General features: G+C 38.3%; 1 long non-coding RNA gene and 2 other non-coding genes across 5 annotated transcripts; 1 reads left to right on the top strand and 2 right to left on the bottom strand.

The window, feature by feature from the left end:
• Positions 1-8195, bottom strand: LOC125583737. 3 transcript variants are annotated; one of them, XR_007320821.1, is made up of 4 exons: positions 5004-8195; positions 4222-4287; positions 518-2925; positions 1-413 (listed from the first exon to the last, which is right to left on the bottom strand). It is a non-coding gene; the product is annotated as an uncharacterized LOC125583737 (long non-coding RNA). The 3 variants fall into 3 exon arrangements; XR_007320820.1 differs by having other exon boundaries at positions 4222-5166; positions 5259-8195; XR_007320819.1 differs by having other exon boundaries at positions 4222-8195.
• TRNAI-AAU lies at positions 3040-3113 on the bottom strand. Its single transcript has one exon. It is a non-coding gene; the product is annotated as a tRNA-Ile (tRNA).
• Positions 8196-13847: 5652 nt separating the features above from the next.
• On the top strand, positions 13848-13954 carry LOC125584619. Its single transcript, XR_007321531.1, has one exon. It is a non-coding gene; the product is annotated as a small nucleolar RNA R71 (small nucleolar RNA).
• The last annotated feature ends 810 nt before the right edge of the window (positions 13955-14764 follow it).

The raw sequence follows: 14764 nt of genomic DNA, 5'->3' as shown, positions 1-14764 counted from the left end.
TGGCTTAACACTCTAGTTTTATCAATCATAGTACATCACAATGACTGTATTGTTGTCTTTACAATCACCTCTTCTTATCAAACAATAAACCACATGACATGAAAAACAAAAGTGTGATTTACAAGAGAATTTCTCGGAAAATAAGAAAATGTTAAACCATCAATATTCTGAGCAATTATGTAACTTATGGAACTAGCCTCAGCCTTGGCAGCCACCGCCAATTGATGCTTCAATAATCATTACACAAGTATCATCAATACAACCCTTAAGGAAGCGACCTTTTCTCAGGATCCAAGGGAATGTACTCTGATGTCGATTACGCTGAGAGAAATTAGTTATTCTGCTATTTGAAAACAAGACTAGCCTTTGCACAATGAAGCTTCCATTCCATGGGCCACAACCTGCGACTATCACTGAAAGAAACAACCATACTACCAGAGGTTACCATATGAATCTTCTTAAACTGTAAGAAATTCATCCTTACACAAAACAGAAGTATATACAATTATGTTGATACCTCTGCTGTTAGTAGGTCGATGGAAAGCCTAGCCTTGGATCTCTACTTTTACAAGACCAATCATCTATAAGAAAACATTAAGCGTAATGCCTTGTTACAGTGGTTGGAAACAGAGCCTTGTTTCTGTGCGTTTGTTTGCTGTGAAGAGAATGAAGCTTTGGTCACTTCCATCCTAAATCAGAAAGAGAATCAATTGAGTGGTCAAAAAAGGTTTAGGGAGATGACTTTGACTAATTTGCCTAAAGAAAATCTGAAATACTTAGCACAGACAAAGCAAAATCTCAGCTGAAGAAGTAGGATCTTTGAATAGATTTAACGAGTTTGAAAGCAATCAAGAAGACTAAAGGAGAATTAAAACTTGTTGGATCTGTATTCAGAACAGGGGATTGAAAAGATTGAAACCCAATCAGCAATGGTAATCAAAACCAAAACTCAGATTACTTTTATAAAGAAACAAAGAGCAATTAGCTATTAAGAAATTCCTCAAGAAGATCATCATCATCATCCGTTTGAAGGCAGTGAAAAAAAAAAACACAAGACAAGTAAAACTCAAGACTTTTTAGAGAACACAAAGACCAATTAATCATCAAACAATTCTACACGATCTTCCACTTAAAAAGTGTAGACATGTTTCCTAAATCATACACAGAAATAAAAAAAGATACTACTCTAAACGCTTCACGTTCCTCAGGATCATCACGCAGATCATCCATCATCATCACTGGTTAAAACTGTTAATATGCAAACTTTACTATGATTCAACTGTGAGGAAACTACTAGTACTCTAAAAGATTTCACCTTCCTCAAGATCATAAAGAAGATCATCATCAATATGATCAGTTTTTAAAACCAACCCAAACTTTTTAAGTAAAGATCGATCTCTTGCCTTACGGGAGCCGCCAATGAGTTTTACCAGTTCTTTTTCGGTTTTTTTGGCAGACAAGGGATCTTGTTCGAACTTGCAGTTTGATCTTGCTTCTTCTTCTCCTTCCATCTTCATTATCGCAAGCCTTTCCTCTTGTCTGACTTTCATCCTTTCCTCAATCATGGCTTTTTCTTCAAGCTGCCTTCTCTGTAGAAGTTGCTTCTCTCTTCTGATCGTCATTATAGCCTCAGACATGTTACTACTCGACTTGATAATTATATCTGCAAACCTAATCTTTATCGCTGCCGCACGATCAGATTTTGAGGAGGAGGAAGAGGACAAGAACAACGGATCACCACCCAGACTTGTTGCTGTCGTCATTGCTAAAACCCTAGTTTTTGGATTTGAAACAGAGAGTGGGAAAGAACGTGATCGACACAGCAGATTTGTTGTTTGTCTTGCGAGAGCGAAGCGTGTCTGTGAAGAAAATCTATTTCTGTAGGAGAGACCCAGTGTGTTTATAAAGGAGAGGTGATGTTGTTAAGCGGGACCCGCTCTATTTCCTTTTTCCTTTTTCTTAAATTTCGATTATTGTTTTGCAATGGGTATATTTCCTTGGAGTTATTTGTGATATAACCAAAAAAAAAAAGTAAAATTTGTTTTGTAGAAAGAAGGTAGAGATAGATAGATAGATAGGAAGTGAGAAGAGGAAAGAAGGTGTGATTTTGGTTATATAATGAATTATGGGTTTTTGTTTGGTTATATGAATATCACCTAATTTCCCTATTTCGTTTTTTTTTTGTTTAGACAAAAGTCCAGCCGTTAATAACTAGGTATTTCTTTTTTCGTTTCTTCTAATATTCAGTGTTAATTAGTTATTTATTTATTTTTCATTTCTCAAGACCCTGATCATAAACGTATTAGAAAAAAGGAAACAACCAATAGTTTTTTTTTCCCTTTCTTCTAATAAATATATTGGTTGTTTCCTTTTTTCTACAAATCTATTAAAATCTAACCGTTACTAATTACTCCTTCTTTTTTCTATTTTTCTAATAATCGACGGTTGTTCGTTTTTTTCTTGAAATCAATCAAATAAAAGACTATAAATCATATGCTATTATCTCATGGTAAGTGTACTGTTCTTCAGATTATAAGACCAAGAGAGGGAACAAAGAAGCGAATCATTTTTTTCTTGGGGGTGGGGGGTGACAGAATTTAAGTTACAGTATGTTCTTGGTCATCTTTTGGAAACCCTATGTTATGATCTTTCCATGAGCCGAAGTGTCCTCAACAAACGGGTTTGTTTTAAAGAATTAACAAGTGATGATGACATATAGACACAACAAGAGAAGCCTTCTTAATAATCATTTTAAAGTTGATGAGACGTGAGGTATAGAAAGATGCGATCAAATCAAACGTTTGGCCTGAAACCACAATGGTATAGAAATCATCAGCGCTTACATTCTTTATGTTGATACCTCTGATCTTTGTAGGTCGATGGAGAGCCTAGCTTTGGATCTTCAACTTGACTAAGATCAACCAGCTATAAGAAAACATGAAGCGTAACTGTGAAGAAAATGAAGCTTGGCTCCTTCAAAGCCTGACTAATCCTCCTAAATAACAAATAATGAGTGAAAAAAGGGGAACAAAAATAGAGTGGCCTATACAGGTTTCGAACCTGTGACCTTCGCGTTATTAGCACGACGCTCTAACCAACTGAGCTAATAGGCCATTTGTGCAGTACTTTGCCTTAATATTAAATACCCACATTTGGAGTAAATGTGTATTATTATGCAGAAATTGGATATTAACTAGAGGTGTTCAATCCGGATATCGGTTCGGTTTAGGTTTGGTTTTTTTTGGTTTTCGGTATTTCGGTTAGTAAAATATAACTACCATTCTAAATCCATATTTACTTCGGTTCGGTTCGGTTTATATACCGTCGGTTTTCGGTTTATTCGGTTTTATACCAAAAAACATAATTATTTAGTTTGAAATCATATAAAATGAATTTTAGAGTCATATTGTCAACACAGTCATTTATTAAAAATATATTACATGTTCAAATAAATGAACAAAAACGTAAAAATGCTTCTACCATCAAATAAAATCATCAAATCTATAATTAAAATCAGAGCCTGAAATTTTGAAAATAAAAATATGAAACAAAACAAAAACATGAAAGAAAAGTTTTTCCACTCTTCCATATGTAGTGTTCATTAAAGTCATGATTTTTCGATTGAACACGAAACTCTGTTTGTTTATAGATAAGAAAAAAGTTGTAAAAATTTTCCATTAATTATTTTCCATCAAATTTATCATATTCATATTAATTTAGTGAATACTAAAATAAAGCAAAAAGATAAAAAAAAAATAACTTAGAAAATAAGATGTCTGAATTGCGATGTATTCAAGTGTTTTACAAATTATATAAGGTTCTTTATTACTATAACATTATGGTAATAGTTATTAACACAAATTTAACTTATATAACAAATAGATTTTCATGTATTGTTATAAAATAGATACATATTTACATGTTTCTACTTTTAATCGGTTTTGTTCGGTTTATTCGGTTTAATCGGTTATATACCAAACCATATCCAAATCCTACGGTTTTTATAAAATTATATCCATTCGGTTTATATGGTATATACCAAAACCAAACCATATTGTCTATTTTGGTTCGGTTCGGTTCGGTACGGTTCGGTTTTACCATATTGAACAGTAACAATACAAGTTGTATGCTTTCAAATTTCAGTAATGTTGAAGATTCTCTTACCAAAATGATTCATGAAAGGAGTAAAACAAACCAGTTTGAAAGAAAATTATGTGTTACCTGAGCACTGGTAAAAGGTACAGCAACAGAATGGTCAATGAAGAGGTGTTTGTCGATCCCTCGGATCTGCCACATTTGATGAACACAGAGCATGCATAAGAAGTTAGACGGAAGATCAAGGTGGATTCTAAGTAAGAAACAGAGTCGGTTTACACCAATGTTTACAGAAGATGTTGAACTCAGCCTTTCCTCATAATTGCTATATTTAGACACTGAATGGCTGCTTAGATGCAGATGGTTAAGTATCACGAGAAAATATGTGGGATACAGGAAGCCATTTGACCTCACAAAATACATTGAAACAGAAAGAAGAAAGATCAATCAAAGAGATCCAAAGGATGAAAGGACCAAATCAAAACAAAACCATGGAATGTAAGGCAATGTCCAGTGGTGTCAGTGTAATATCCATAGAAGCGTAAGCAAATAAGCAATGACTTGAGCAGTCAAATCAAGTTGATGTTATCTAGTAAATCAGTTACAACCTTCAAGAAAGAATGACATGACAATAAAACTCAAAACTTTAGAGGATCAAAGACCAATTAACCATCAAACAATTCTACACGATCTTCTAATCAAACAACTGTGAGGAAACTACTACTACTCTTAAAAGATTTCACCTTCCTCAAGATCATAAAGACGATCATCATCAATATGATCAGTTTTTAAAACCAACCCAAACTTTTTAAGCAAAGATCGATCTCTTGCCTTACGGGAACCGCCAATGAGAATTAACAGTTCGTTTTCGACTTTTTCGGCAGACAAGGGATCTTGTTCGAACTTACAGTTTGATCTTGCTTCTTCTTCTTCCATCTTAACTAACGCAAGCCTTTCCTCTTGTCTAACTTTCATCCTTGCCTCGATCCTGGCTTTTTCTTGAAGCTGCCTTTTCTGAAGAAGTAGCTTCTCTCTTTTGATATTCATCATAGCTTCAGACCAGGGACGTGCCTGACATCAAATGGCCCCAAGCACAAAATAATTATATGGCTATTTTAGTGAAATTTAAAAATTTATTCTAGGAAAAGAATCAAACTTTTTACCTTTAACCCTACAAAATGCTCTTTTAACCAACTAAACTAGGGAAGGATTTCGTAAATAATTAGCCCTTTAAATACTTAATTTTATCTAAGGCCCAAAGCACATGCTTTACTTGCTTTCGTTTAGGCACGGCCCTGCCTCGGACTTGTTACTACTTGACTTAACAATTATATCTGCGAACCTAATCTTTATTGCTGCCGCACGATCAGAATTTGAGGAGGAAGAAGACATGAACAACGGATCACGACCCAGACTTGTTGCTGTCCACATTGCTAAACCCTAGTTTTTTGGATTTGAAAGAGGGAGAGAACGAAATCGAACAGTAATGTAAAGAAGAAGAAAAAACTTAAGTCTCGGATTTGTTTTCGCTTGCGAGAGAGAAAAGAGTGTTTGTCAAATCTTTTTCGTTAGAGGACTGATGAGTGGGAATTTATAGAGACACTGATGTAGGACCCCCTCTACTTTTTTTTTTTCTGTTTTGCCAACCGCTATAGTTCTTTTTTTCGTTTTTTTTTTTCTAATTGCAACTTTATTATAAAATCAAACTTGTACATAATCTTCATGTAGAAGATTTGTTATCAAAGTATGAACATAATAATAGAAACAAAAGCTAGGCATAGAGGGGTTTCTTATTCTAGCTAACGCATCAGCCACTTTATTTGCTTCATGGTGTATCCATGTGAAAGAGACGGATGAAACTTAAGTCTCGGATTTGTTTTCGCTTGCGAGAGAGAAAAGAGTGTTTGTCAGATCTTTTTCGTTAGGGGACTGATGGGTGGGAATTTATAGAGACACTGATGTAGGATCGCCTATACTTTTTTTTTTCTGTTTTGCCAACCAATATAGTTCCTTTTTTCGTTTTTTTTTTCTAACAGCAACTTTATTATTAAAATCAAACTTGTACATAATCTTCATGTAGAAGATTTGTTATCAAAGTAGGAACATAATAATAGAAACAAAAGCTAGGCATAGAGGGGTTTCTTATTCTAGCTAACGCTTCAGCCATTTATTTGCTTCACGGTGAATCCATGTGAAAGAGACGGATGAATACAGCAACTTTATTATTAAAATCAAACTTGTACATAATCTTCATGTAGAAGATTTGTTATCAAAATAAGAACATAATAATAGAAGCAAAAGCTAGGCATAGAGGGGTTTCTTATTCTAGCTAACGCATCAGCCACTTTATTTGCTTCACGGTGTATCCATGTGAAAGAGACGTCATGAATCTTCTCAGCCCACCACCATATCTCTCTTTTCCAATTGTAACAAGCAAAGTGTAGCACTTTACCATTGAGAATATCAATAGCTTGTTTACAGTCAGATTCAATTATAATCTTTCTATATCCTTTCCTCCAGCAGTGTTCTAGTGCCATAAGGATAGCTTGTAACTCACTCTCCAGAGAAGAGCAAACTGCATAACCTTGGGTCTGTACTGCTCCCTGATATCGTCCTCTATCGTCCCGAATGACCCAACCAGCACACGCCGGTACTTGAGTGTTAATAAATGATGCATCTACATTGCATTTTAACCATTGTGCTGGTGGTGCTTTCCACTTTTATTTTTTCCTTACTCCAGAAGATACACTATTACAGTTTAATGTATCAGTTTCTTGTTGATCTGCATTCTTCCATTCTCGAGCATCACTTCTAGCGTTTCCCAACACATACTCCAATAGTTGTCGATGATGATATAGTAGTAGATTTCTACTCTTCCAAATTCTCCACAGAATCCAAACAGGTATATCCTGAAGATGGCTCAATCTCATCACGTTTGACACTTGTAGACATGCCTCTATTTTTTCTTCATAACTTGTTGTCATGCTATCAATAATTCTGTTAGCAATACTTGAAGCCCTCCAAATCTTTTTCGCATATGGGCAAGTGAAGAATAGATGTTCCTCTGTTTCTTCTTCTAACCAGCATCTTTTACATATCACATCTCTTGTTACATGTCTTCTTCGCAAGTTGTTTCCTGTAGCTATACTCCGAGATGATATTCTCCAAAGGAAATGTTTCAATTTAGATGGTAACTTTGTATTCCATATTGTTTTCTTCAAAGCCACATTCCCGTAAGTTGGTGGTATAAAATTGTTGTCAGGGAGATGCGTTGCCAGCCAATAGCCTGATTTTACTGTATAGAGACCGCTATCATTGTAGTGCCAGCCCATCAGATCTTGCTCTGCCTTGGGAGATATCCTTAGTGCCAGTATTTTGACAATATCATCCTACACCACGTCTTCTCTAAGATTCTCCAGATTCCATCCCGTTCTATTTTCATTGATATAATCACTGACCCTCGTATTGTGATTGATTACCCTCCTTGGCCGTGGAGGTCTTGGTGGGCGTAAGCTTAGCCAGGAGTCTGTCCACATCTTTGTCGTTGTTCCATTTCCAATTATATATCTCATCCCTTTTAGTATCAATTCCTTTCCATGAAGAATTGATTTCCAAGCATAAGAAGACTTTCTCTTGAGTGTAGCACTTAAGATATCACCATCAGGGAAATAACGTGCTCTCAGAATCCTTGCCATCAATATATTTGGGTTCTGCAGTATTCTCCATACCTGTTTCCCCAGAAGTGCTTGGTTGAAGCTTTCCAAATCTCGAAATCCCAGTCCTCCTTCTTTCTTAGGAATGCATACTCTCTTCCAAGCATACCAATGTAATCCTCTTTTCTCACCTGAACCCCACCAAAATCTTGCCAAAATTGCATTAATCTCCTCGCAAATTTCCTTTGGTAACCGGAAAATATTCATAGAGAATATAGGCATTGCCAATGCAATAGATTTGAGAAGTACTTCCTTGCCTCCCTGTGTAAGATGTTTTTGTTTCCATCCTTGTACCCTTTATCCACAATATATGCAAACATCTCACTCTTCTTTGATCCAAACTGCTCAGGCAATCCTAAATATTTTCCAATACCACCTTCATTGTAGATTCCTAAGGCATTCCTCATCCTAGTTTTAACTTCAGCTCGAACTTTACTTCCAAAAGTAATTGTAGATTTACTGAGATTAATAGCCTGACCTGAGACAGCCTCATAATTTGAGAAGATGCTCTTTAACTTCTTTGCCGCCTTTATATTTGCTAAAGAGAAGAACATAGAATCATCTGCAAATAGCAAGTGGTTCACTGCAGGTGCCTGAACTGCTATCTTAACCCCAAGAAGAGAGCGATCATTCATAGCTTTGGTGCACAGATGAGACAAGACTTCAGCACATAGGATAAAAAGATAAGGAGATAGAGGATCTCCTTGTCTTAATCCTCTCTGTGGAGTAATAAAACCTTCTGGAGCTCCATTTATAAGAACTGAAAAAGTAACTGTAGAGATACAAGCCATAATCCTGCTTATCCATTTCTCTCCAAAACCCATGTGCTGCATCGTTTCTTGAAGGAACTTCCATTCAAGCCGGTCATAAGCTTTTGTGATATCAGTCTTAACCGCCATGTATGAATTGGATTGTCTCTTACGAGCCTTAAGACTGTGAAATATTTCATGGGCCACAACAATGTTGTCTGAGATCAACCTGCCTGGAATGAATGCATTCTGATACTCCGAAATAATATTAGGGAGATGAGTCTTCAACCGGTTAACTAAGATTTTGGATATAATCTTGTATGAAACGTTGTATAAGGCAATAGGGCGAAATTCCTTCATACCCTTAGGAGGGTATATTTTTGGTATGAGACAGAGGTTTGTATGGTTGTTTTGTTGATCTAACTCTCCTGTGTTGAAGAATTTCTCTATTTCTTCCATTATATCAGCTTTGCACTCTGACCAGTGATGTTAGGAGTTTTCAAGGCTCATAAGACAAATGTTGTAGTATAGTGATTGTCGAACCAGTTCTGAGGGATATCAAAGCACCGAGAATGCAAGTACTCACTTAATCTAAGTGCAACCAATGATTTAGATGAGTTTTAAGCTATGACTAAAACTAATAAGCAATAACAGAATGATACTTTCTTGACTAAGGGAAAAGAGAACTCATGGGCATAGGGATTAGACCTTGGGTGATCAAGTTTCGAACTAAGGATGACAAATGATCAATCAAACTATCTACCTTAAGCCTAGGCACAATTCTAAGCAAGCTCTATGTCTAGATGAATGCTCATTTGCTAACATATCTCAAACATCAAATGTCTTTTGGTTGAATAATATGAAAGCAATCATTACAAATAAGTCTATTAGATATTTTAGCACCTTTAACAATAAATGTCTTTGGCAAAGTATACTAAAAGCCTAGGAGAATTGTCTCAGGCATTTCATCAAACACCTTTCGGGTGGGAAATGCCTATTGATCAACTTTTGAGTGGCCAACTCAGAAGATGCATTAGGAATACTCTACTAGCAAGGAACAAGAATGATCTACACTAAAACATCCTAGAACTAACCTAATCACCCTTAATCTCCCTAACCCATGAATTCAAAAGGTGATTACTCACTAATCTCCATGATTCCTCTTAAACCCATATTGGATTTCAGATTAATCATGTAGAGAAATAGATAAGAAATCAACAATAACACAAGAACATAACAATCAAAATCCAAGAGATAAACTTCTCAAGAGAGTTTTTGTGTATTTCTCAATAGATCAGAAAAGATAATCTCCTGGTGGCTCCCAAAGATGTTTAAAACATAGGTTTTTGAAAAGTAAAAACGTGCATAATGAAATGACCAAAAGGCCCTTAAGAAATCATGAATTCGCCAAACAAATAGACGCGGAGCGACCTCGGCACGTCGCTGCGAGAGGTCGCTCCCGGGTCGTTTCCTCGCGAGCGACCTGGCTGTGTCGCTCCGAAGACGTCGCTCCCGGCTTGCTCAGAAACCATAGACGCGAGCGACCTTAGGGTGTCGCTCTAGGAGGTCGCTCCCGGCTTGTTCGTCGCTCTCAAATCGACACAACCCGAGCGACCTCTGGGTGTCGCTGCGGTGAGGTCGCTCTAGGAGCTGGAGCGACTTCTCCTTGTCGCTCTAGGAGGTCGCTCCGAAGCGTAGATGGCGAGCGAGTTCATGGCGTCGCTCCGGTAGGTCGCTCCCATGCATTGCTCGTCCAATGATCACTCCAATCACCTCCCTTGAGCTCCAAATGTACCCAAATGTCTCCAGGAACTCCATGTGGTACTCCAATACCTAATGGAGACATATGTATGCAAAATGCAACCTAGACATGGCTAAATCCTAATCTATATGATGAAAATGCACATGGACGAATGGATAAGATAATGGAAATATGCAAGATATCAACTCCCCCAAACTTGTTCTTTTACTTGTCCACAAGTGAACTTTCTAGAACTCATAGGGAGAGAGGTTTGAAGGTGAGAGCTCATAGCCAAAAGAAACACACAAAGCACTCAAATCAACATCTAAATTCAGCATTAGTACACATTCTCTTATTATACTCTAGCTTCTCTAGGCCTATTCAACTCTTTTCATCCCTACACTCATCATCATGCATTCACACATGCAAATCAGCCAACTCTCACATTCATTAAGCACAAAACATCATGTGAATTCTTGCAAATGGTCAGTTGGTCCAAGTCATTTGGTTGGGTAAGGGAAGGCTTTTATTCAAGTGAGTCAAGAGGTTCAAAATATATGATTTTAAAGGTGGTTCACTCTCAAAACAAGTAGCCTTGACATTGTACATAATATATCTAAGAAAGGGATCAACTCATGTATACAATGCTCAATCTCCATTGTTCTACCCTATTCCCAAACATACAATTACACAATCATTCCCAAATGTCAAACCCAACTCACATCTCTCACCAAAAGATCCTAAGAACATTAACTAACTCCTTCTCGTTGAAATCTACAAGGGATTTTTCACAACCTCAAAACATTACTTAGCTTCTAACAACTTTGCTAGCCCCTTTTTCTTTCTTTTTCTTTTATTTTCATATTTTATTTCTTTTCTTTTTTTTTTTTTTTAGATGGGGGCCAAGACTTTTCATAACTTGAGCTAGAGGTTTTTCTACTTATCCCAATAAGACAATTCACTTAAACACAAAGAGTCATTTCTTTTCCTTTTTCATTGCTCCCAAATCATAATCACAACTCTCACCCCCCCCCCCCCACCTATAGCTAGACAATAGAGTGCCCAATCTAGCAAGAATGAAGATCAAGCATTGTCGTTCCCGATACTCTCAACATTATGCACATGTAAGACTTTCCGAAGAAGGCCTCACTCATCAAACAATGAAAGCTTAAAAGGAGGGAAAGGTTTTGGGAGTGGTCTACCACTAGAGTTTGTCAAAATAAGATTGGCATAAAGGATGTGACAACTCAGGTGTGTATAGCCATGACTCAGTACACAAGGGACCATGAGCAAGAAGCATTAAGTTCGTTTAGTTCAAATAAGGTTGTAGTTGGTTTCAAAGACTGAGTTTCAGCAATCAACAAGTTTCAAGAAGAGTCTTCAAGGCTCGAAGCATACAAGTGTTTCTGAGAGGTGCATAAGCTACTCAGGTGCAAAGTAATGTTCTTTACAAGGCATTTCAAATCATTGCTCCCAATGCAAGTAAATGCAACCTATATGCTCTAGACTCTCCTACAAATGCCAATGATGCAAACTAAATGAAATTTTTTTTATGCAAATATATATGTATAATGCAATGCATGAGACTCAAAATCATCAAAGCAAACGTGATCAAATACCTGGTACCTCCCCCAAATTTAAATGACACAGTCTCTGTGTTGTCAAGGAGAGAGAGATACCCAAAAAGAGAAAACTAATATGCAAAAACGAAATGGTATATACAAGGGAAAGTAGTGGGTTACCTTCTATGGAGAATGAGTAGAGGGAGATGCTCCCTCCTCGTCGTCCTCAGGTGGTAACTCTTCAAGGTGCTCATGAGTAAGAGTGCCCATCTCTTCAATGTAGAAGGCTTGCCCGAACACAGTTGGTTTCTTCATTTTCTCCTTGATGTCAAAGTGGAGAACATGCCCTTTACCCAAATGGAGATCAATCGTGCCCTCTTTCACCTTAACAATTGCTCCTGCTGTAGCTAAGAATGGCCTTCCAAGAATCAATGGGTCCTGAGCCTCCTCACCCATCTCAAGCACCACAAAATCTGTAGGTATCTCATACCTTCCAATCTTCACAGGTAGGTCCTCTAAGATGCCCACAGGGTACTTCACTGAACGATCAGCTAACACCAGAGAGAGTCTACCCTTCTTGTACTGAGTGAATCCAAGCTTCTTTGCAACAGACAAAGGCATCACGCTGACACTAGCCCCCAAATCGCAGAGACATTTCTCAAATACCATAGGTCCAAGAGCACAAGGTAGTGTAAAGCATCCTGGATCCTCTAACTTCTCTGGAACATCAAGCCTTTGGATGATGGCACTGCACTCATGGGTAAGAATCATCATGCTTTCCATTTCCTTCTTCTTTGCAGCTACAACATCTTTCAGGAACTTTTTGTATTGAGGAATCAACATGAAAGCATCGATGATGGGCATTGCAACCTGAGCTTCACTCATTTGCTTCTCAAACAAAGCCTTGTACTTCTCTAGCAGCTGCCTCTTGAATCTACCAGGGAATGGTAGTTTGGGTTCATAGGGAGGAGGAACAAAAGAATTCTCACTTGCTGGAGCAAGAACTTCACCATCTTTCACTGTTTTCTTCGCTTCCCCAACCTTTCCTTTACCCTTGGCTTCCACAATCTTCTCCAAGATTTCATCATTGATTTTCTCATCAACAATCACCACTTCATCATCTAAGTTGATGGCCACCTCTTCACCTAGTTTCTCAGCATCCCTAGTGAGGGTTGTAGGAGGTAACTGCTTACCACTCCTAAGGGTGATAGCTTTGGCCTCCTTGGGGTTTTGGTCAGATTTTCCAGGTAGAGATCCTTGCTGGCGAGTCTGGTGAGTGTTCATGGAAGCAAACTGATTCTCTAAATTCTTGACTGTAGAAGCAAGATGTGAGAACTTGTTGTTGAGCTCATTGTAGCTCCCATCAATCTTGGAATGAAGGTTCTTCAACTCATAACCAACATGCTTCTCACTTCTAGTCTGAGACTCCAAGATTTGTTTCAGCAGGGTGTCAGTGCTGCTCTCTTGAGGAGCAGAGGAACCAGATGAGGGGTTTTGCTGAGGTTGATAGCTGCCATGCTGGTTGTTTCGAGGCGGATAACCACTCTGTTGGTTGTTGGGATAGGATTTCTGTTGGTAGTTGTTGTACTGAAAGTTGGGCTCTTTTTTGTACCAGCTACCATTGTTGTTGATGAAACACAGCTCTTCCTGACCTTCCAAACCCTCAACCTCATGGACAACAGGGGGTGTCTCTTGGCTTGGGTTACCAACAAAGTGCAGCTGCTCTGGTGTGGCTTTATCAGCAAGGAGGATGTCTATCTTATCCTGTAGAGCTTTCAACTCCTTCCTCGTCTGCTTATCATCTGTTCGACTGCCTCTGTCGTGGTCTCCACTGTAGACTGCATCACTCTTTACCATGTTGTCAACCAGCTCCTCTGCATCCTCCTCAGTTCTCCCCAAGAAGAACCCATTGCTAGCTGTATCCAGTCTGGCCCTATACTTAGGAAGAGCACCACGGTAGAATGTGCTCAGCAAGCTCTCCTTAGAAAAACCATGGTGTGGGCATTGAGCTTGGTAGCCCTTGAATCTCTCCCACGCTTCGCTGAAGCCTTCCAAGTTCTTCTGTTGAAAACTGGAAATCTCATTTCTCAGCTTAGCAGTTCTTGAAGTAGAGAAGAACTTCTCCAAGAATGCTCTCTTGCAATCATCCCAAGTGGTGATAGAGTCGCTGGGTAGAGACTTCTCCCACTGACGTGCCTTATCCCCCAAAGAGAAAGGGAATAGCTTGAGCTTTAAGGCATCTTCGGACACACCATTGGTTTTTGACAACCCACAGTAGCTGTCGAACTTGTCCAAGTGATCAAATGGGTCCTCTAGAGCCAAGCCATGATACTTGTTGTTTTCGATCACGTTGAGGAGTCCTGACTTGACCTCAAAGTTGTTGGCTGCCACAGCCGGTGCTCGGATTCCCAGTCTATGACCATGAATGTTGGGCCGGTCATAAGTACCAATGGGTCGAGCTGCCCGCGGTTGGTGTTCTGCCCCTTGCGGTGGATCTGCCATATCAATATCCAATCTCTGTAAGTGGGCTTGTTGTTCTTCTTCTCTTCTAGCTCTAGTACACTCCCTCTCGAAAGCTATGATGGCTGCTACTATTGGAACTAGGTTTGATGGACCTTTGCTCCTCAAGTTCATACATCTGAAAGTGAAAGGTAGGTGAAGAAGAAGAATCAGTAACAAAACAAAATTAAAATGACTTAGTCTCAAGCAAGTGACTAAATCTCAATGTTTAAATCTACTCAGAATTTGGCAACAGCGCCAATTTGATGTTAGGATTTTTCAAGGCTCCTAAGACAAATGTTGTAGTATAGTGATTGTCGAACCAGTTCTGAGGGATATCAAAGCACCGAGAATGCAAGTACTCACTTAATCTAAGTGGAACCAATGATTTAGATGAGTTTTAAG

This window comes from Brassica napus, chromosome C3, assembly GCF_020379485.1.
Source record: "Brassica napus cultivar Da-Ae chromosome C3, Da-Ae, whole genome shotgun sequence".
Taxonomy (NCBI): Eukaryota; Viridiplantae; Streptophyta; class Magnoliopsida; order Brassicales; family Brassicaceae; genus Brassica; species Brassica napus.
Note: the sequence above shows the minus strand (reverse complement) of the source record. Positions and strands in the feature narration are given on the sequence as shown.